Genomic DNA, 25,277 nt, shown 5'->3' with positions numbered 1-25,277 from the left:
TATTTCGGAGTTGTCCTTCTCATAGTCTAGTGACTCTACCCAGATTCAAGATCACCATTTTATTTCACTCATAACTAGAGGGTGGATGGGTTAATACCTTTACTAAGCTTATTACAAAAATGTGACTTAACAGACACCCCCAAACTTAAAACCATCTGGTATTATCAAATATTGACCCATCTAAGTACTGATCAGATGTAAGGCTGCTTAACTTGGGTGATTCAATGAGAATCTGTGTTTACAAATTGATATAGGTATAATATTTCATATGCAGTGTTAAAATTGATCTTTAAAACATTAGATGCACAAACCTTAATGGGACCATAACATTCATCGTCATCACAATCATCATCATCATTTGCACGTCCGTTTTACATTGTTGGCATATGTTGGACGACTTTTTTGAAATTGATTTCCAAACTGATCTATTTCTGGTCAGATCTTTATTTGTAGTGTTGTACACTTTTACACACGCATTAACATGTAGACATTTCAGGAACCAACACGTTGTAGCTGAGTACATCACAACGAACATAGGACAAGTAATAACTCGACTCCTTTTTTTTTTTTGTAACCACAACATTTATTTCTGGATACTCTCCCCCCCCCCACGAGTAAAACGTGATTGTGCTCTTTCTCTCTGACCTCTGTTGTTTCAAACGTGCTCCCGAACATGCTCTCTCCCCTTTTAAAGTCTTTCTTTTTTCTTAACATGACGTCATTTCGCACACAGCTTGGTATTTTTTTATTCACATTCACCCCTAAAAAGGCATATCACCATTTGGACTATTTGGGACCATGTCTAGGAAAGATTAACAAGATGTTGGTCTACGTAACATTTAAACTTCTGCATGTCAGTACAGTCAGGGAAGCAGGTAGCAGGAAGGGAATTCCAAAGTCAAGCTGTTCGAGGGAAGAAACTATTAGAGTAGAAAGCTTTCTGGCATTTAGGGACCTCAACAGTGAAGGGGTGAGATTTTGTTGTTAAGCGGTTGTTTCACTAAGGAAAAAAGTGAGTCAAGTTATTTCTTGTCTTGGTTTCCTTGCGACGATGTCTACATTTTGTAATGGCAGAAGCTCCCTGAACTTAATCTATCCTCCTGATAGCAATCACACTAGCACCTACTCCTTCCTCTGCTCCAATGGCATCATCAACAAAACTTCTGAACAGCTTCAATAGTCCAAAGAAAATCAATCGTATATTTTAAAACATTGTGTGCTTCTTCGTTATTAGAGCGGAATTTGAAAATCAGAATATTGAATTTCAAGTAAAACCAATGTATCTACTTAATGTAACGGGAAGTTTATCATGACGTCCAATGAAGGATATCCCATTGCACAAAAAGAAGGGGAAAAACCCGAAAGAATACCACGATAAACATTTTTTTTAATACATGGGAAGGTAAATAGGGAAAGAAAGGTAGAGTCAGTTTAATGTTCACCAATAACAGTGTCTGCCAAATTAGTCCCTCTGGCGGCTCTCAAAGAACTCCATTAACAATATTGTAAGGGATAGTAGAGATAAGAATATAGGTGTAGTCAGGGATTACTGCGTGTCAAAGAACTTAAATAAAACACGTCAACACTTAATCTTTTTAAAAGAGGGTGTATGTAAATTACCTCCCTTGCGCCATTAACTTTAATATTCGAGAAAAATATCAATCCTCTTGGTTCTGTAATCCAAGAAAATAATCCAAATCTTCTGTGGTGTAATATATTTCTATAGAAGATTTCTTGGTTTCTTTTTGACTTGTGAATTCTAATGCCTCACTAGAGTTAGTATTCTTTTTTTACAAGACCAATTCTAGGCCTAAAAATAGTTCTTTCTTCCTCGGTGAAGAGGTCATTGTAATTTCGTTTACAACTGATTTTTTAAACAGTCTTTTCTGACTAACTCTGTGTCGTCTTGCTTGACGAATCTCGATTGAAGAAAAATAAACCAAACCGCTGGTCTCTCTTGTTTAAACTTGCGATTTCTCACGTCTTTTTTGTTGACGCGGGCTGGCGAGCCGACTTCTCTTTCTCTTTTTTTTTTTTTTTTTTTTTTTTTTTTTTTTACAAAGGCATCACCACATTATCAAGGCCCAGAGGCCACTCAAGGATAAGGGTTAAAGAGTGTACAGTAGAAGTTGGTCAATATAGTAATCATTAGTAATGAAAATTTGGTAAATTTAATAACTTATATGGAACGGCTCATCAAGAACTTATTTACTTTAGACTTGAACAAAACCATATTGTAGTCAGCCGGAAAGCAGGAAAACGGAAGACAATTCCACAGGCGTGCAGTTCTAAGAAAGAAGCTTTGTTCATGGAATCTACGTTTAGGTTTAGGCACAGATAAAGAGTGGGGGAAATTATTGATAGTGTTTACAGCTAGACGAGTGTTTCTTGTGAAAGTTTGGCGAGGGGGGACCATAGATTGAAGCTCAGTTGAACACTTTCCATGAAAATAACGATACATCAGAGACAAACTCGCAACATCTCTTCTGTGAGATAGAGGTTGCAAGGAGGAGAAAAGGACATCTCCTACGAGGCTACGAAGTCTATTTTGAACTCTATCAAGGCAGGACAAGTTCTTTCTAGCAGCTCCTGCCCAGATGTGGCAACAGTATTCCATCCTTGGACGTACCTGGCTCTTATATAGATAGAGAATAGCATCAGCAGTGAGATATCTACTGGATCGATAGAAAGATCCCACCATTTTTCCAGCGGCCTTGGCAACAGATTTGATATACGTGTTCCATTTAAGATCAGGAGTAATGGTCAAGCCCAGAAGCTTGTCAAAACTTGAGGCCTCCTGAAGACGAGAGCCATTCATTTCAATTGATGACAAATGTGGATTAGAATGTTGATGATGTAAAGAGAGAAGCTTGGTTTTAGATGCATTAAAAGTAACCAGCCACTCCTTTCCCCATTGTACTACGTGCTCAAGATCAGAGGAGAGAGAATTGGAGAGAACTTGCTCGTTTACTGTCTTAGATGTGGTACCATAAATGGTAGTGTCGTCAGCATAAATGTCTACAAATGATGTAAGGATATGATTTGGAAGATCATTAATGTAGATCAGGAAAAGAGTTGGGCCCAGGATGGATCCCTGAGGGACACCGGCATTAATATTGTGAGCTTCTGATTTTTGCCCCTCAACTACTACTCTTATGAATCTATCAGAAAGAAATGATTTAATAATTGAGAAGACTTTTCCAGCTATACCATAGCTAGCGATCTTATGAAGTAAACCTTTATGCCATACCCTATCAAAGGCTTTAGATATGTCAAGAGCAATTGCCCTAGAAAGATTGCCACCGTCGAGAGATTTGCTAATCCTATGCGATATAACTGTAAGGACATCTGCTGTAGATCTAGCAGAACGGAAACCATATTGAGTGTCACTAAGAAGGTTATTTTTGTTGAGATGTTTGATTACTTCTGTATTTAATACAGATTCTAGCAACTTACTCATGACGCACAGGAGACTTATTGGCCTGTACTGAGAGGGGGATGAGCGATCACCTGAATTCTTAAATACAGGGCATACTGATGAGATTTTCCAGGGAGATGGGAAACTATTCTCCTTAAGACAACGTTTAAACAGTTTTGTAAGTATGGGCGCTAGTTCAGGTTGAAGTTTTTGGGTACTATGATTGGAATACCATCAGGGCCAGTTGCTTTACTGGAATCAAGGTTTTTGATTAGTTTGGCAACATCACGTACAGATATACGTATATCACATAGCGTGTTTTCTGATACAAGAGGAAATATTGGGGGTTGGCGGTCTTGGTCGCAAAGGGTAGAATTAGCTGCAAAGTTCTTGACAAAGAGTTTGGCTTTGTCTGATGCTGACGAGATTACCTCAGATCCATTGATAATAGTTGGGATGGAGCACACGCTTCTGTTCAGGATTCTGTTTGCTATTTGCCAAAACTGGTGGGAACCAAGCCGCTGCTCAGCTACTTTGGACTTAACAGATTGAGCATACAACTTTCTTGCGTTCCTTATTACTTTCTTACAATGGTTGCTGGCAGTCCTGAAAACGGCTTTAGTTTCCATACATCTATTACGTTTGAAGCAGTGGAAAAAGTGATTTCTGTGCGCAATGGCAGCAGCACATTCTGGAGAGAACCATGGCTGGCTGTTAGGTTTTTGCTGAAACTTTTTAGAGGGTATGAAATGGTCAATACCTACAATTAACCATTCAGTTAGGTCTAATACTATAGAGGACACATCCTTTTTAAACATGGAATGCAGAGGTAGATCAGATATAAATGTACGGAAGCTATCCCAGTCAGCCTTAGTGTATCGATATACTGTACGATGAAGAGGTACGTCTGGGGACTTATTACATTTCATTTTTATCTTAATTGATACAACAGAGTGGTCGGAAGATCCAAGAGGCGACAGAACAGAAACTGAACATAGTTCAGGGCAAGTTGTGAGAAAAAGGTCTAGTAGGCTCGCATACTGGCCGTCATTATCGGGCACACGGGTAGGTTCCTGAACAATCTGAGTGAGGTCATAGGCAATGGAGAAATCATGACAGAACCTCCCCTCATCATCGGTCTTGTTTGAGTGGGTCAACCATTCGACGTTGTGAACATTGAAGTCTCCACATACGTGAATGTTAGCTGCAGGATAAGTAGAAAGGACTTGGTCAATTTTCTCAGATATGCTTTGAAAGATAGTAACTCCGCTGTTGTGGGGGCGATAGAGAGTAAATATAAATGCAGTAGTGTGAGCTAAAGCAACCCGGAAGCACATATAAGGTAAGTTAGGATCTTCCCTGGAGATGTCCCTCCCACATGGAAAGCTATCTTTAATATAGGCACATATTCCATGCCCATGGCGATCTTGGGGGTCAGATTTAGAAGTTAAGTTAGAGTATCCTGTAATTGCAAACTCATCAAGGGAAATAGCCTGTCCAATGCCAGTTTCACTTAAAAATAAAAGGTCTGGTTTAGTCTCCTGTAATTGGGTTTCAACCTCTGGAAGGTTAGAACGTAGACCCCTGATGTTGGAGAAGGAGACATGGTAGTAGGGGTCTACGTTGGAAGTTGGAGAACCGGGTTTAATCGTGTATTTTTTCTTGAAACTTGTCATGATGAAATTTTGGAATTTGTGGACTAGGTCGACAGATTTACTTAGAGCAGGACAGAGAGGGGAAACTAAGAGAGAAAAAGAAACGAAGAATTTTTTTTTTTTTTTTTGTACCACATGATAAGGTAAAGCCGTAACAATTACCCACGAGTATGGCATCGAGAGGCCCCACCAGAAGCTACTGCATGGTCCAGATTCCATTCACCAAATGGCAATACAGCAGCCCCAGTACTTTGCACCTGCTGATAGGACAGCCTCCTTAGTGGTTAATCCAAGGTTCGGGTCCCTGACTATCAGGCGGATAACGTCAGCCCAGACAAAACGTTTACCTCCAGCACCCTTACTAGTGACATGGCTACAAGGATAGACATAGAAACAGAAAATTTCCACCAACTCTGCCAACTGTTCGCGCAAAAATACTGCCAACCTAGAAAACTTTTTTTTTTTTTTTATTTTTTTTTTTTTTATTCAATTTTCACCCCAAACAAGGCACAGTGCCACTTTGAAGCAGGGGGCTACTATTAGGGAATTAATTAGCGGGGTCATTATGAGGGGAGAAAAGTAGAAAGATGTTTGTTAACATTACACTTAAACTTCTGCATATCATTGCAGTTGGGAAAGCAGAATCCCGGAAGGGAGTTCCAAAGACCCACAGTTCTGGGGAAGAAACTACTGGAGTAAAAGGTTTTCTTGCACCTAGGGATCTCTACTGTAAAGGGATGAGACTTAGTAGCTTGTCGGGTTTGTCGGGGGTAGTTACGTCGGGGAGGTACAAGTGTTTGCAGTTCGTCAGAGCATTCACCATTAAAGTACTTGTAGAACAGGCAGAGGGACGCAACATCTCGTCGATGGGACAGAGGTTGAAGCCTAGATGACAGTTCAGGACCTATCAGGTTGGCGACTCTTTTTTGAACCCTGTCCAGGAGCGAGAGACAAGCAAAATGGCGCACACATCTCCTTTTATCAACCGAAAGGCACGCATTCAACACGTGATATAACAAGCAGTAGCAGCACAAGTTGCACCAAGAAAAGGGGGAGGGTAAAGAAGGGAGAGAGAAGGAAAGACAGAAGGTGGAAAATAAAATTTCTACAAATTGTCATGTCACAGTATCCAAAACATACAAAAAACGATAAAGTAGAAAATTAATTACCGTATATTTTGGCGTATAAGACGACCCTAGTCTAGTATAATCAAACATGGTTTCGTGATTTAGCAATCGTCTTATACAATCGATATATGATAAATTTATTAAAATTTGCACCAATTTTGTACCGCGTCTTATCTGAAGGTCGCCTTATACGCTGAAATATATGGTATGTTATGAAAACGGTTTTCGAAAACAATGAGCGAAAATTGAGTTTTGCTAAATTGGTCCAAGATTTCAGAAAATGATTACTTCCCTTGTTATAAATTGAACTCTCTACTTTCTTTTTTTTTTCTTTTTTTTTTTTAGCAAAACCCATTTTCCGCTAATTGTCTTCGAAAACTATTTACATTAATAATTAATTTTCTACCTAATCGTTTTTCATAATTTTTGGATATATTCATTACCGTGACATGACAATTAAGTAGATACTATTGGTTTTATTGGAAATTCAATATTTCGGATTTTGAATTTCACTCTAATAATGAAAAAGTACCAAAAATTGTTGCACCAATTCATATTTGAATTAAACCATTACACATGTGAAGTAATACAAAATCATATTTCATTGATTTTGGAAACTAATACCATTATTTTCTTCTTGATACTTGTTGAATTCAAGCGCCAGAAAATGAATAAGTATTTAAACCATTTACTATCAGACAATATTAACAAAGTTGTGTAAGCTTTTGTAGCAACACGGAACAATGAGTGTAATCGTCGTGATGGTAACCGGTGAGGTTTATAGGCCTGTGGGGAAAATGAAGCCAACTTTCTTATTAATTGTTCATTTGTAGTGTGAATAGTGTGTGTCAGAGGAGGGCTACATCCGGTACGGCTCAATGGCGCTGTTCTCTACTTCCGGTAAGTATTGATTTTGATATTCTCTGAGAGCTCTTCTACTTCTTTCATCCAGATCGTATATTCATGAATTCATAGGTGGCCAACTTAATGTAAAACAATATTCATCCCTTCACTTTTCACATCTAACAATGAAAATGCTATTACAAACGTAAGCACGATAAACCAATGAAAATATTATTACAAACTTAAGCATTTGTATTATTATTCATCGGACTACTGTTCACATTTTCAGTGTGATTTCACAACGTTTCGGTCAATATAACCTCCGTAAGGACCCGTGGCGCAGTGGTTAGAGTACTGGGAAAATCAATTGTAAAAGTGATATTCTCCTGAAGGTTGAAGGTTCAATCCTCAGTGTGGGCGACCGAAATATACATTTGCGAATTACTTAGGACCCCTATCCAGTTATGGCTGACGGAACAAGAGCACCCTACCTCCATGAAGTAAATAAAGGGTTCCGCTCGAAATTCCGTCCAAATTCCCGAGTTTGACAGAAACATTCCCGAGTTCGACGAGATACACCTGAAGAAGGTCGGAGGTTATATCGACCAAAACGTTGTGAAAATCACGCTCAAAATGAGAACAATAGTCCAATGAATAATAATACAAATAACCAATCTTCATCTCAAAAAATTCAGAACCGTCAAGCTTAAGCATGGTAAACCAATGAAAATGCTATTAGAAACTTAAGCATGATAAATCAACTAAAATGCTATATAATAAAACTGAAGCCTGACTGACTATAGAACAATGTCTCTCTTATACATCCAAGAACACATTTCAAGATCTGTATTCCTTACTGTTTCAGGAACACATGGAAATGTAAGTGCGACTGATCAACCGACAGACCGATTGACAAAGCCTCTCTTAATAATGTGAGGACTCATCTGAATCACATAATCACGTTTGTTGTGCATTGAACGATGAAAATACTATTTCAAACTTAAGCGTTCCAGACTATTGAACAATACCGCTTTTATGCATATTAGAACATATTTAAGAAAGATCCATATTCTTTTGCACGACATATAAAGCTTCTAAAATCCAAGTGTAGTATCTGTTCTGCCAACGATGAAGCACATAGTATATAGCAATTGAAATTTAATTTGAAAATATTTATGATCTCAGAAAAGCTTAAGGTATTGTATTTGTTTCTACTCTTAACATAAGAAAACACTTTCTCTAAAAAAAGGAAACTTAGCTTTCGAATCCATCCAAAAACATATAACGATATTCATTTTGTTATTTTCTAATGAATCACAAGTTAGCAAGACTAAAATTCACTCGAGGATAAGGGTCAGTGAAATGTATAGATTATGAGTTGAAGTGTTATATTGTGGGGCTCTAAAAAGGGGTCTGTTGTATAATGTGTGTGTGAATATATTCCATAACGACGTACACGTTGAATAGTGGGTTTTTATATTTTATCTGTATATTCATGTACGTGTAAATGCGTGTATGTATACACGTTGCATCATTTAGTTGATCGTCTAGTGTATATATTTTAACATTTATGCAACAGTTCTAACAAGAACTGATTGACGTGGACGTATCAAAACAGTTGTAAACAAACAGTTCTTTTTAACAGATCTAAATAAAACAAGACATACCTAAATTATTTACAAACATTTATTTTCATGATCTGGCCAGCATCTTCAGAGATTACACGTTTTTACATCTTAGCTGCCTGAAATGACGCCGCTCCCTGTGCCATGGAGAGACTAACTCTCCTCTTTGAGTCGTTCGTTCTCTCTGATGTCCAGCTAATGACTGCCGACGAGGGGATTGCAATAAGTAATGCCCCTGACTCACTTCCCATAATAGTAGAGCAACAAAACTTGGCACAGTTATTAGTCTTTCTCTACATAGGAACCACCCAGAGTTATGCATTTCTCCCATCGTTTGATGCAGCTCTGGAGACCGTTTTTGTAGAACACCCCAGGTTGGTCCTCTAACCACGACGTGACTTCAGAAATCAAGGCTGCATCATCTGGGAAACGCTTTCTTTTCAAAAACCACTTTACGGCTGGGAAGAGGTGAGAGTCAGAGGGTGCAAGGTCAGGAGAGAAAGGAGGATGGGGTAGGATTTCATAACCACACGCCCGTGCTTCTGATCTGGCGACATGCAAGTTGTGGACCGGACCGTTGTCCTGCAGGAGGAGAGTACCTCTGCTGATCTTGCCCCGCCTCTTGATTTTGACAGCTTCCCTTAATTTCTGCAAAAGTGAACCATAATTGACTCCTGTAAGTTTGGTACCCTTTGCCTGGAAATTTGTCATCACTACTCCATCCTGGTCCCAGAAGACTGTGAGCATGACCTTGCCAGAGGAGGGCTGAACCCTTGCTTTCTTTGGAGGTGGTGAGTCCAAGTGCTTCCACTGCATTGACTGGGCTTTAGTGTCTGGATCACAGTGATCGACCCAGGTTTCATCCTGTGTTATCAGTCTTTTGAAAAACTTTGACTCATCTTCTTGGCACATCAAATTCATCCTCGAGCACTCGATGCATTCTCGCTTCTGGAATGGTGTGAGCAACCTGGGAATCCATCTGGCAGACACCTTATGCATATGCAAATGGTCATGAATGATAGTTTCCACAGACCCTTACTAATCTTAACATCTTGGGCTATTTGGCGAATAGTAATGAGCCGATCTTCCAAAATGGCAGCCTCAACTTCACGGACAGATGGCTCATCAATAGCAGAAAGGGGGGGGGTGACCAGATCTGGGAGCTGTTTCCATAGACTCCCGACCATGTTTGAATTCACGATGCCAGCGTTTTACAAGGTCATATGATGGAACATTATCACCATAAGTTTCTTTCATTTCATCAAAAGTCTCCTGTGGTTTGCGTCCTTTCAAATACAAAAACTGGATTACTGCTCGACATTCAACATGCTTCATTTCACACCTGACTCAGTTCAAACACCTGTAAAACAGAAACCACAAGTAGTTCAGAGATGTAATTTGCCACATAACCCGTAGAGATATAAATCATTGCACAAGCAAAATTTAAGCTAGATCAGACAACTGGAAGTGGGTCAGAGGCATTACTTATTGCACGCCCCTCGTAGAATCTCCCCAAATCTACATTTCATCACGTCTCATTACGTCTCAGACCAATAGCTGATGTAACCCCAATCTAGTTATTTGTTAATGCAAACCACAAGTCATGTTTATATCTATTTTCTATTTTCATATTCCTTTTGCGATATTATATGTCAATCATGTTTTTATCAATTTAATTGTTTATTTTTCTAATCATAATAATTGATCCCGTGACCCTCCGTTACTCGAATCAGTTAATAATAATAATAATGTTAATAATAATGTTTTGACCTTTGACCCTGCTTGCCACAATTAACACAGACACCACGCTATGATCACAGCCCAAAGGGTCAAAACATTACAGAAGAATATTATGGGAGGATTGAAAATGATGAAGGAATGATAAAAAATTAATTACTTATGATTATGTTTTACAAGTATTTGTTGAATTTTAAGACGACTATGTCAATGTTGTCTTCTGCAGGGAAGAAATCCTATGATAATGTGTTCCACATATATAAAGAAAAAAGAAGTTCCTTTATTTAGCCGACTGAAATAGTTAAACCAAAAAGTTTTGTTGCTTTTTTTTTTTTTACAGCTAATTCACTCCAAACAATAAAGTCAGAAGGGGCTACTATTTGATACCAGAATTGCAAGAATGCTACGTAGGGAGTTGGGCAGCGAAATGTGTGTTAACATTACAGTTATACTGAAATTTTATGATAAGGTAACATTAGCGTTCATTTCAAAAAAACCCTGATTAAAGAAAAATGGGAGAATATAAAAAAGAATATCAAAATATTAATGCAATGATTGATATTGGAAATGACAAAATTAGTGACCTTCCTATTCTATTCTATAGTTAGCAAACTATGACCCAAGAGGCCAGGTTATTCATCTCGCCATGCCACTGTGCCACAGATGATCTGATACATTATTATTCATACGTGTTACATAGTGGATGGCCCTGTGTTGTAAAAGAGATGTATAATGATCTAGTATGAATTTTGGAGTCAGGCAAGCAGTACAGAATGTGGTGATACGAAATCTGACAAACACATCGGTTGCCAGAGACTGAATCATAGATATGTGACCTGTAGGTTAAAACACAAATTATGAGGTCAAATGGGTTTGACAAAACAGAGATACGAATCGAGATGAAAAATGGTGTCACATTTGGTCAAACAGAGAAAACAAAGGCTTTACAATCAGTCTGCACCTGGAACATTGAACAAGACGGTTGACCAGTAATACTGTAATAACTGAGAGAAAGCTTTGATAATTGCAAAACACGAAATGCTCCTTAAGATCTTTGTTCACTGTGTCAACCATTTCTCTTTAATAAGTTAGTAATTTTTTTCTTTCTCTTTTTTAAAGGTTGTCACAACCGAGAGTGGTAGTGGGGATTAGCTCCCTCTCCCTAAAAAAATGCCCTCCTTGTGTGCGTCTCAAATAGCCTCTGAAAACCAAGTCCGGTTCCATCTTATGTGGTTTAGCTAATAAGCCCAGCGAAACTGTTTATACTAAAAGGGAAAAAGGGGACAAAGGCAATCCACTGGCACCTTCAAACCAGTCACTTCAGGCAGGTGAGGCTCGTCAACGTTGCTTACCTAGAAGGCAACTCTGATTAAAAAACCTCCGCTGCCTTGTGGGATTACTTCATCAGGGGAAAGGCTGAAAGCGTAAACCTACCTATCTATCTATCTATCTATCTATCTATCTATCTAGTGATGAATGAACACCAGAGATTTGAATCGTCATGTTTTGACAGGTTTTCAAACTTTTTAAAACTCTGTGATCGGTCAGTCTGCACTGGAAATCAAGAAATTTGTAGCTGGAATCCCTAAGGAAGCCTGACTTTATATTGTCATCACTAGCAACTCCTGCAGAGCAATTAGAGCCAAGCTGTATCTATTCTATCTTTCCCTTGGGTCCTCTGGCTCAGCAGAGAGTCGGAACTGCTGCATAGGCAACAGCTATCCTCCCATATCACCCTGCCTAGGCTATGTAGCTCCACTTCTACACTATCGTCTCCCAAGACGGACAGTTGCAAACAAGCCAACAAACAAATTGCTTAATCTTTTTCCTGCTATTGATCCTTAAACAGAACAATTTTTGAAGTTGCGTAAAATTCATGATTTTATTTCAAATTCGATTTTTATCGCATATATGTACTAAACAATCTCGATTTCAATAGTTCTTGTATATTGCTTTCACATAAACTGCCACAAAAAGCTAAGATAAACTTATATTTAAAAAAAATAGAATCGAAAGGTAAACCCTATAGGACAGGATAAAGGTTAAATAAATACTTGTTTCTTTTTCATGTATAATGATGTCCGCACTAGATTTAACTGAAACTAAAATCCAAATGAACATCGTCTTTTTGTGCAAAGTTTATTTCAGCTAGTTATACTGAAAAGATACTAGCCGTAGCAAACTAGAAAACAAACACTAGACTGACGCCAACGACATTGGAAGAAAACAAGAAAAGAGAAAAAGTAGTGACAGTAAAATACGTATATCTATAAAGAACACCGATGTTGTCACTTCAAAAAGAAAAACAAAGAATGAAACCGTATTATTTGTAATATTCAGACTACTGTTCTTATCTTTAGTGTTATTTTCACACGTTTCGGTCGATGTAATCTCCGATCTCCTTCAGGTGTATCTTTCTGTGCAATTCTGAAATTTGCATGGATATTCGAACCGGATTCTCTATTTAATCCATTTAATCGTTTCAGTCTTAATGCCCAGATAGAAGTCCTAAATAATCCGCAATTGCATTTTGAGTGTCGCCCGCATGGATTGGTTGGTTGTTTTTGTTTTACGGCCTATCAACCCTTTTCAGGTTATTTAATGCCGAATCCAGTGATTTTGAAGAAAAAATTTTTAATAGAATATATTTTTTTTTCATGTTGGTTTCTATTTAACTCATAGTTGGGACCCTAACAGGTACTACCACTCCGGGTCAGAGTGGACCTGGGAGCAATAGCTATTAAAGGGTGGCTCCGCACTCCCCAAAGCCCGCAAGCTGGGGCCTCACCATCGGATATAGTTTAAGTTCATATCCAGGACCCGCCCGTATGGAGGATATAATATTTAATCTCCAAAAGAGTGTAACTTACTACTAAAAGTACCAACTACTTTATCCATTACGCCTCGGGCCCTTGCAGAATAATCTAAATGCTCCAAATTATCAACCTTCATCTCAAAAATTCAGAACATTAAGAAATGAATGTACACAAAAAAGCGTATAATTAAAAAAAAAAAACTTAAACGTTAAGGAAAAAAGCGTATAAATAATAAAAAAAACACACACACACAAACTTAAACGTTAAGGAATAAACGCAAACAAAAAAGCGTATAAATAATTAAAAAAACACACACACACAAACTTAAACGTTAAGGAATGAATGCAAACAAAAAAGCGTATAAATAATAAAAAAAAACACACACACAAACAAACTTAAACGTTAAGGAATGAATGCAAACAAAAAAGCGTATAAATAATAAAAAAAACACACACACAAACAAACTTAAACGTTAAGGAATGAATGCAAACAAAAAAGCGTATAAATAATAAAAAAAACACACACACACAAACTTAAACGTTAAGGAATGAATGCAAACAAAAAAGCGTATAAATAATAAAAAAAAAACACACACACACAAACAAACTTAAACGTTAAGGAATGAATGCAAACAAAAAAGCGTATAAATAATAAAAAAAAACACACACAAACAAACTTAAACGTTAAGGAATGAATGCAAACAAAAAAGCGTATAAATAATAAAAAAAAAACACACACACACAAACTTAAACGTTAAAGAATGAATGCAAACAAAAAAGCGTATAAATAATAAAAAAACACACACACACACACAAACTTAAACGTTAAGGAATAAACGCAAACAAAAAAGCGTATAAATAATAAAAAAACACACACACACACAAACTTAAACGTTAAGGAATGAATGCAAACAAAAAAGCGTATAAATAATAAAAAAAACACACACACACAAACTTAAACGTTAAGGAATGAATGCAAACAAAAAAGCGTATAAATAATAAAAAAAACACACACACACAAACTTAAACGTTAAGGAATGAATGCAAACAAAAAAGCGTATAAATAATTAAAAAAAACACACACACACAAACAAACTTAAACGTTAAGGAATAAACGCAAACAAAAAAGCGTATAAATAATAAAAAAAAACACACACACACAAACAAACTTAAACGTTAAGGAATAAACGCAAACAAAAAAGCGTATAAATAATTAAAAAAACACACACACAAACTTAAACGTTAAGGAATGAATGCAAGCAAAAAAGCGTATAAATAATTAAAAAAAACACACACACAAACTTAAACGTTAAGGAATGAATGCAAACAAAAAAGCGTATAAATAATTAAAAAAAAACACACACACACAAACAAACTTAAACGTTAAGGAATGAATGCAAACAAAAACGCGTATAAATAATTAAAAAAAACACACACACACAAACTTAAACGTTAAGGAATGAATGCAAACAAAAAAGCGTATAAATAATAAAAAAACACACACACACAAACTTAAACGTTAAGTAATGAATGCAAACAAAAAAGCGTATAAATAATAAAAGAAACACACACACACAAACTTAAACGTTAAGGAATGAATGCAAACAAAAAAGCGTATAAATAATAAAAAAAACACACACACACACAAACAAACTTAAACGTTAAGGAATAAACGCAAACAAAAAAGCGTATAAATAATAAAAAAAACACACACACACAAACTTAAACGTTAAGGAATGAATGCAAACTCAATAGCGTATAAATAATAAAACAAAACACACACAAACAAACTTAAACGTTAAGGAATGAATGCAAACAAAAAAGCGTATAAATAATTAAAAAAAAACACACACACACAAACTTAAACGTTAAGGAATGAATGCAAACAAAAAAGCGTATAAATAATAAAAAAAAACACACACACACAAACTTAAACGTTAAGGAATGAATGCAAACAAAAAAGCGTATAAATAATAAAAAAAAACACACACACACACAAACTTAAACGTTAAGGAATGAATGCAAACAAAAAAGCGTATAAATAATAAAAAAAAACACACACAAACAAACTTAAACGTTTAGGAATGAATGCAAACAAAAAAGCGTATAAATAATAAAAAAAAACACACACACACAAACTTAAACGTTAAGGAATGAATGCAAACAACAAAGCGTATAAATAATTAAAAAAAACAAACACACACAAACTTAAACGTTAAGGAATGAATGCAAACAAAAAAGCGTATAAATAATAAAAAAAAACACACACACACAAACTTAAACGTTAAGGAATGAATGCAAACAAAAAAGCGTATAAATAATAATAAAAAACACACGCACACAAACTTAAACGTTAAGGAATGAATGCAAACAAAAAAGCGTATAAATAATAAAAAAAAACACACACACACAAACTTAAACGTTAAGGAATGAATGTAAACAAAAAAGCGTATAAATAATAAAAAAAACACACACACACAAACTTAAACGTTAAGGAATGAATGCAAACAAAAAAGCGTATAAATAATAAAAAAAAAACACACACACAAACAAACTTAAACGTTAAGGAATAAACGCAAACAAAAAAGCGTATAAATAATAAAAAAAAAAACACACACACAAACAAACTTAAACGTTAAGGAATAAACGCAAACAAAAAAGCGTATAAATAATAAAAAAAACACACACACACAAACTTAAACGTTAAGGAATGAATGCAAGCAAAAAAGCGTATAAATAATAAAAAAAAAACACACACACAAACTTAAACGTTAAGGAATGAATGCAAACAAAATAGCGTATAAATAATAAAAAAAAACACACACACACAAACAAACTTAAACGTTAAGGAATAAACGCAAACAAAAAAGCGTATAAATAATAAAAAACACACACACACACACAAACTTAAACGTAAAGGAATGAATGCAAACAAAAAGCGTATAAATAATAAAAAAACACACACACACAAACAGACTTAAACGTTAAGGAATGAATGCAAACAAAAAAGTGTATAAATAATAAAAAAAAAACACACACACAAACAAACTTAAACGTTAAGGAATGAATGCAAACAAAAAAGCGTATAAATAATAAAAAAAACACACACACACACAAACTTAAACGTTAAGGAATGAATGCAAACAAAAAAGCGTATAAATAATAAAAAAAAACACACACACAAACTTAAACGTTAAGGAATGAATGCAAACAAAAAAGCGTATAAATAATAAAAAAAACACACACACAAACAAACTTAAACGTTAAGGAATGAATGCAAACAAAAAAGCGTATAAATAATAAAAAAACACACACACAAACAAACTTAAACGTTAAGGAATGAATGCAAACAAAAAAGCGTATAAATAATAAAAAAAAACACACACACACAAACTTAAACGTTAAGGAATGAATGCAAACAAAAAAGCGTATAAATAATAAAAAAAACACACACACACAAACAAACTTAAACGTTAAGGAATGAATGCAAACAAAAAAGCGTATAAATAATTAAAAAAAACACACACACACAAACTTAAACGTTAAGGAATGAATGCAAACAAAAAAGCGTATAAATAATTAAAAAAAAACACACACACACAAACTTAAACGTTAAGGAATGAATGCAAACAAAAAAGCGTATAAATAATAAAAAAAAACACACACACAAACAAACTTAAACGTTAAGGAATGAATGCAAACAAAAAAGCGTATAAATAATTAAAAAAAAAACACACACACAAACAAACTTAAACGTTAAGGAATGAATGCAAACAAAAAAGTGTATAAATAATAAAAAAAAAAAAAACTTAAACGTTATATGTAAAAATACTTTGTAAACAAAAATATCTGTCAACATCTTCAAAATTTTCTGAAAAGTTGCATTCTGGGAAATTTGATGTCATGAAACGTTATTTAGAATTTAAGTTTTTTTGTTTTTTTTTCTGAAAAAAAAATCTATCACTCGATCGAGTTATAAAATATGAGATGCCAGAGAAAAATTATTTACTGACAGGAAGCGCATCAAAAAGTATATGCTTCAAGCAGCAAATGTTTCGGATGAAACAATATCTGGTGGGACAAATCGAAACTAAATTGCAAGATTTTTCTTTAAACTCTGCGATTTATATATCTCTATCTTTACTATAATATAAAAAAAAATTTGTGTGTCTATGAGTTCCTTCCCTATGGACTCGAATACGGCTGGGCTAATTTTCATGAAATTTCGCATGAAGGTACTTATGTGCCTGGCAGTGTTCTTAGATAGGATTTTGTATTGGAATGTCTTTGATAAATATCGATAATGGAAATAATTCGGTGAAAGAATGTCCAGGTGATTTTGACTAAAGTTAACACCGTTCATAGCCTAACATCCCAAGTACAAAGTTTTATTACCATACAAGCCGAAAGGCCCAAGATATAAAATCAGCAATTAGTTCTTTGATATGACAAGGTTATGTTCGAAATGAATGTTTCTATTTAAAGCACAATTGCACTATGATATTTGACTTTTTCATTTCAACCTTAAATTCCAGCCATTATCACCGCACAAGCAGTAAGGCCAGGCATATAAAATCAATAGTAGGTTCTCAGATATGAAATGAAATGTTTCTGTTTAGAGCATGCCTGAAACATGCTTCTTGACTTTTGCATTTTAAACTTTAATTCAAGCTACTATATATATATAAGTAATTTTATAAAATCGACAGTAGGTTCTCTACAGTGCAATGTAGACTACAATGTATTGTGGACTAATATACTGCAAGGGGCACGTGAAGCTCCCTTTCGATGTACCGCAATGGGTCCTCAACTAGAGCAAGAAATCAATCGATTTGATTGAAAAATGGTCGATTTCACCGATTTCGATGACAATAAAAATATGAGAATGTGAAACATTCGTTAATCATCATTTAATCCCGGGCAACATTGGGTCTTCTTGCTAGTTGCATTATAAATCAGCATGCATTTTGCGGGGAAGACTTGAGGTATCACTTGTGTACTGCAACCAATCGTTTCTGTAATCAATTGTATTCAGCGTCATGTGCACTTAATGAACACAAGCTCGAACTTCTCTTCAAGAAATTGATTCTGAATTGTGTAATGTCTTATCATACAACAACGAGGTGACTTGCTCATGTTTTTTTTTTCATATAAAATCCAAATAGTAATGGATAGTTTTCTCTCTCCAAGAAGACTTTAGCTGATCCACTTCCGATTGTCTGTCAAAGTTGTCATTCTTGGTTGACAGCATATCCCACGCGAATGAACTGAACTTATGACTTTAGAGAAATGTTCAAGTTAGCTGCGATTTCTACATAGTATGCAAGAGTGTGTGTGTGTGAGGGGATGATAGCTTCAGGTGTCCAAATTAGGATGAGAACATCGAATAATTTTCAAATTACGAAGTGCCTTAAATAAGTTTCCAGACATTTTTCATAAATAGTACATATATGAAACTGTAGTCCCCTTTGAAGTAATCTCCTTTGGCTGTAATTCATTTGTTTTACCGTTACGACAATTCCTGGAAGGCCGCATAAAAATCCTCTTGTGTGAGCATGTCAATGACCCCCGTCACAGCTTATTTCATTTGCTCAATTGTCTCATAAAGACTGCATCTAAAGTTTTCCTTGAGTTTCGACAATAACCAAACGTCACAGGGAGCAAGGTCTGAACTTTAGGGAGAGTGAGGAACTGTTTTGACACCCATCTAGGATCTTCTCTGAGCACCCTTTGGACAAACTTAGCACAAATCTCTGCATCTTTGATTGACCGATGCCTCCGTTCAGTCTCGAAAGACAAAGGATACCCCTGTAGGGGTAATTGCGCGTGTAATTGTGAAGCAAGGGTCACGCAATCCCTAACCACGCCTCTCCTGAATCGACACTGTTTAGGTCCAGTGGCAAGGAGAAGACCAGAACGACTGGAAACAATGCCGAGATAAGCGGAGAGCACATATAGCACCAGGAAGTGCCAAATGGTCACCCATTTAGTACTGACCAGGCTCAACGTTGCTTAACTTCGGTGATCCTTCAGGAACCGGTGTGTCAATGTGATTATGCCGTATGCATCTTCAGTTCCTTGCGAATAATTGTGCATACAGTTCCCTCACTGAGATCAAACTATGCACTTATTGTCTCCATAGATACAGTACGATTCTTATTCATGAAATTCTTTATTTGGCCAATCAATTTTGGTGTTCTGAATTCTTTACTCCTCCCATACTTATCTCTCACAGACTCCCTGCATTCTCTGAATCTCTTAAGCCGCCTAAAAATTGCTGGATTCATGCAAGATGGTCCAAAAGCAGTTTGTATCATTCCATACGTTTCTGTGGCATTTTTTCCAAGTTTAAAACAGAATTTTATTGCATAGCGTTCTTCTAAAGAATTGTCACTTTCAGATTGCATTTTTAAAATCACCAGCTGTGACAATCGAACTTTAGTAGGGTGTATTCTAATTCCTGTTGTAGCTGTTCATTTTAACCTGAAATCATAAAAATTTGTCAGTCCTCTCATAAGATGCATAGCAATTAGATACTTGATTTTTAAGAGTCTACCGCAATTTTAAATGCTTTTTAAAAAATTCTGGAAACTTAAAGAAAGCAGCTCGCAACTTCCTTTCCATTATATTTATCAATACTAGGACTTATATGCGAGTTTGTAGAGAATACAATAAAATCACCAGCGAATTATCAAACTTCGGCAATCCACTGTCCCTGCATTGTTTCCAAACGTTTCATGCCTCTTCTTTGCATGTCTTTCGTCATACAAGTTCCACAATTTTTTGTATACATTTCTCTGCAATTTTGTTCTATTTTATAAAAGTTTTTTTTTTTTTAAGCTGCACTGGTTAAGAAGTAGGCCGTAGACAAGGCAGTGCTGCATCGTAATGGTCCTCCTTTCCACATTTACAGATGGTCGGGTCGGTTTTGTAGCCCTGTCGGGTCGTAACAACTTTTGTATTGCCCCCATTCCCATGCTCATACTGGAATCGCTGATGCCAACCTCAACTTTCCGAAGCAGATTATTCGCGACTTAAAAAGACTTGGATTATCAAATTTACATTCTCTTTTTACCAGAATTTATTTGACTGCAATCTTGATGATGCGTTAATAGAAATACCGCTGCAACTCACTGATTTGCAAGCACGTGACTTGGTGAAAGAGAATCACAATGAAGGGAAAACTTGTTGGATTTAATCGCTATTTTACCTGATGCTGTGTTTTCAAAGTTGAACGAATTTCTCTCTGGTATTGAAATCGGTGGAAGGAGTAAACGAAATATGTGAAATCAGCAAATCTAATGGGGTTTAGTGTTGCACATTTCAAAGTAGTTCCAAATCAAATATCGTAAATTCCAGTTTATATAAATAAATATCGGTTACCCATTTTTATGGGGTTAACTGATTTACCTATTGCAGGAATAAATGAACTTCATGGCAGTTACCGATAGCAGTTATGAACCCAGAATCATGACGTATACTTCTGTAACATACTTTTGTTACTCATACCACTTGTTTGACTTGATTATTACTGGCCTGTTAGGTCAGAACACTGGCGATGAGGGATTTGCCACAAACATCTTCTTCGATTTTGAAACGATTCATTTTGAAATAGGCGATGTCTTAACGATTGATTTTGAAATAGGCGACGTCTTAACGATTGATTTTGAAATAGGCGACGTCTTAACGATTGATTTTGAAATAGGCGACGTCTTAACGATTGATTTGGAAATAGGCGACGTCTTAACGATTGATTTTGAAATAGGCGACGTCTTAACGATTGATTTGGAAATAGGCGACGTCTTAACGATTGATTTTGAAATAGGCGACGTCTTAACGATTGATTTTGAAATAGGCGACGTCTTAACGATTGATTTTGAAATAGGCAACATCTTAATATTTTTTGGTTTTGTTGACACCAGATAATTATCACCTACCTTTCGTATTTGATCTTTAATGATTAGACGATCTTATTTATTAAAATAATGAAAAAGTTGATAAATGACCTACAAATAAAATTCAGTAGTTTTCATGATAACTTTTAGGGTATTGTCTATATTTGTTGTTTGTTTTACGCCATATTAACCTTTTTTTTTAGCCATTTAATGTCGAAATCATTTATTTTGGGAAAATTTCGATATTAAAGTTCTTAACATATACAATAAATTATACCACTGTGTTTGACTTGATTATTACCAGCACAAAAACTTTTTAAATCGCTTCGTTTGCGAGATTAGAATATGTAGCAAATGCCACATAATTAGCTAATATTAGTTAATATTGTCTTTTTGGAAAGGTTTTAGTAAATACATGTTTTTTTTGCGTATTTTATATTTTGTATATTGCTAAATACATATTTAAAGTTATCGTCATTGTTTATGTATTACTTACTAAATACGTTTGGTTTATTTGGTTTTATGCATTCTCTAAACCGTATGAAACAAAACGGTTATACATAAAACACTCCTGGTCAGAAAGAGTTAAAGACATGCGTTGCATGGAGAGAAAGGATATGAAAATGGCATAATGGATGTGTAATCCGAGTTTCAAGGATAAGCTTAGATCTGATAAGCAAAGAGAAAAATAAAATCTAGACAGTATAATATGTTCGACGGTATAGCAAAAACTTGAAAGGATTATAATAAATCTTGCATTCGCAGGTGGATAAAACGGTCAATGTAGAAAGTTCAGTATAAAGAGGAAGATGAAAGATTACATGGACGGAAGCGATCAAATTGAACTTGATGAGAAAAGACATAAATAAAACTTAGATAGTATTGTTTGAACCTCAATTTTTTAAACTTGTCTAATATTTATAACAGACGGTAATTATTTTTCAAAAATATTAAATGTTATAAAAGGTAGGGTTTGTGCACTATACGTATATATACATGTATACATACACACACATACACACACACACACATATATATATATATATATATATATATATATATATATATACTAAAGCTGAGTTGATCAGCGTTTGTTCCCTTAAAGTTATTTTCCTAGATATTTTTAACACATATTCAAATATTCCTTACTTTTAGATTATGTTTTAAAAATTCAAATTTACTTCGTCTAGTTAATTTTAATTTGAAATTAACTGACCAACTGAGCCATCCTATACTTAGTGTTTGTCTATTTCTTCCTTTCTTATTTTATTTTATACAAATCCCAAAGCTTTACAAATTCACTTTTTTTTTTAATTTGAACAATATAAATTGAGCCGAATGAATTACATTTTGTATGATTATATATATATATATATATATATATATATATATATATATATATATATATATATATATATATATATATATATATATATATACTGTTTTAATAAAAAACAAGACTTCAAAGAATGGATTGATAGCAACAAAAAGTGTATTTCATTGTTAGTTACAATTTTTTCAAGACCATTTGGACAAATTCAAACACTATGTCGTTAGAAAATTTTCACAAGAACAGCCTTTCTTCAGACTTGTTGAATAAAAAGCACTGTAACAATAAAACATTATGGAAAACATTTCCCTTGTAAGAAGAAGAAAACAAGCGAAACTGTTTTACCCCAGTCGCATCCTTGCAAAGTATTTTTTTTTAAATTCACCTACTTTCGTATCTCTATTTAAAAAAAAAAATCATACGATGTTACCACTAAATACCTATAACCATTTAATATGTTTTATTAATACTATTCGTGTATTTATTAATTTAGATTTCTAAATTTCTTTATTTAATTTAACTTTTTAAAAAAAATTTTTATTTTTATCTTTATAATCTGGCCATATCAAATAAGTTAAATCGTTACGATTGTATGTTAGTTTCGTATCCGGGAATATGCTTTGTTTATTTACAAAGTATCGGCTACCTTATTTAAACTTTATTTTAAGTTTAAAACTTATTTAATAAGAAAATAAAGTTTAACATTACTTTATACTTATTTCATTCTCATTCTTGATTTAAAATTAAGGATCTCAATCTATTTTTTATTTTTATTTTCTTTTGTTCTCTTCTATTAGGATTAACGATTATCGGATATCTTCGGTGTTGAGGGGAGATAATTCCGTAAGTTCGGGATTTAAAGATTTAGTTGAGTTAAGTTACCAAAATTCTAATAAGTACACATAACGGCGAAAGGGAGGTAACCAAGACCTTTCGATGTTTCTACTTTGGTACTAATATGCATTCATGATTTATTTATTCATTAAACAATTAAAACTAGGCTAACCTATTCAAAATATAAGTTTTTAAAAACATATCTTAACTCTGATGCTAATTTTAATACCATAGATTTAACTTACGTTTGCTTTCCATCAATACTTTGCTGGGGTTCAAAACAAAATCACGATTCAGGAATTGTTCTTAGATACTTGAAAAATAATAATACATATCCCATTAATAAGTATTCTAATAATAAAACTAATCTTTAGCTCCATGTACGTTTTACTTCTATAAAGGTGGAGGTTCGCCTTGGTTTTTCTTTTTGGATTTAATCGTTTAGAACAAGAGTAATATTTAACAAGGTAGGATTTTTCAAGTTTTAATTGTCTAAAAACAGTATCAATTAATCCCCAGTCTTTAATTACTAATTAATTTTTTTCAATTGCTAATTTTATGGTAAGCTATTTTATTTACCTATAACCATTTAAGTTTTTAAAAGCCTGATATTAATTTCATAACCATAGATTTAACCTACGTTTGCCATCCATCCATAATTTGCTGGGGTTATACGTGGCTTCAAAAGAAAATAACAATTCAGGAATTATGTTCATATAAATACTTAACAAATAATAATGCATAATCCATTAATAAATATTCTAATAATAAAACTAATCTTTTTTTTTTTACATAGGCGTCACCACTTATCAAGGCCGATAGGCCACTCAAGGATAAGGGTTAAAGAGTGTAGAGTAGTCAAAAAGACAATATAGTAATCGATAGTAATGGAAGTTCGGTAAATTTGTTAACTTAAGTGGAACGGCTCATCAGAAACTTGTTCACGTTGGACTTGAAGACAACCATATTATAGACAGCTGGAAAGCAGGAAAACGGAAGAATTCCACAGGCGTGCAGTTCTAAGAAAGAAGCTTTGATCATGGAATCTATGTTTAGGTTTAGGCACAGATAAAGAGTGGGGAAAATTATTGATAATGTTTTCAGCTAGTCTAGTGTTTCTTGTGAAAGTTTGGCGAGGGGGGACCATAGATTGAAGCTCAGTCGAACACTTTCCATGAAAATAACGATACACCAGAGACAAACTCGCAACATCTCTTCTGTGAGATAAAGGTTGCAGGGAAGAGAAAAGCACATCTCCCACCAGGCTACAAAGTCTATTTTGAACCCTATCAAGGCAGGACAAGTCTTTTCTAGCAGCTCCTGTCCATATGTGGCAACAGTATTCCATCCTTGGACGTATCTGGCTCTTATATAGATAGAGAATTGCATCAGCAGTGAGATATCTACTGGATCGACAGAAGGATCTGACCATTTTTCCAGCGGCCTTGGCAACAGATTTGATGTACGTATTCCATTTAAGATCAGGAATAAAGGTCAAACCCAGAAGCCTGTCAAAACTTAAGGCCTCCCCAAGACGAGAGCCATTCATTTTAATTGATGCCAGATGGGGATCAGAACGTTGATGATGTAAAGATAGGAGCTTGGTTTTAGATGCATTAAAAGTAACCAGCCACTCCTTTCCCCATTGTACAGCGTGATCAAGATCAGAGGAGAGAGAATCGGAGAGAACTTGGTCGTTTATTGTCTTAGATGTGCTACCATAGATGGTAGTGTCATCAGCAAAAATGTCTACGAATGATGTAAGGATGTGATTTGGAAGATCATTAATGAAGATCAGGAAAAGAGTTGGGCCCAGGATCGACCCCTGAGGGACTCCAGCATTTATACTATGAGCTTCTGATTTTTGTCCATCAACTACTACTCTTATGAACCTATCAGAGAGAAATCATTTAATAATTGAGAAGACATTTCCAGCTATACCATAGCTAGAGATCTTGTGAAGTAAACCTTTATGCCATACCATCCTATGAGATATAA

This window comes from Euprymna scolopes, chromosome 1, assembly GCF_053919585.1.
Source record: "Euprymna scolopes isolate OS-2025 chromosome 1, ASM5391958v1, whole genome shotgun sequence".
Taxonomy (NCBI): domain Eukaryota; kingdom Metazoa; phylum Mollusca; class Cephalopoda; order Sepiida; family Sepiolidae; genus Euprymna; species Euprymna scolopes.
Note: the sequence above shows the minus strand (reverse complement) of the source record.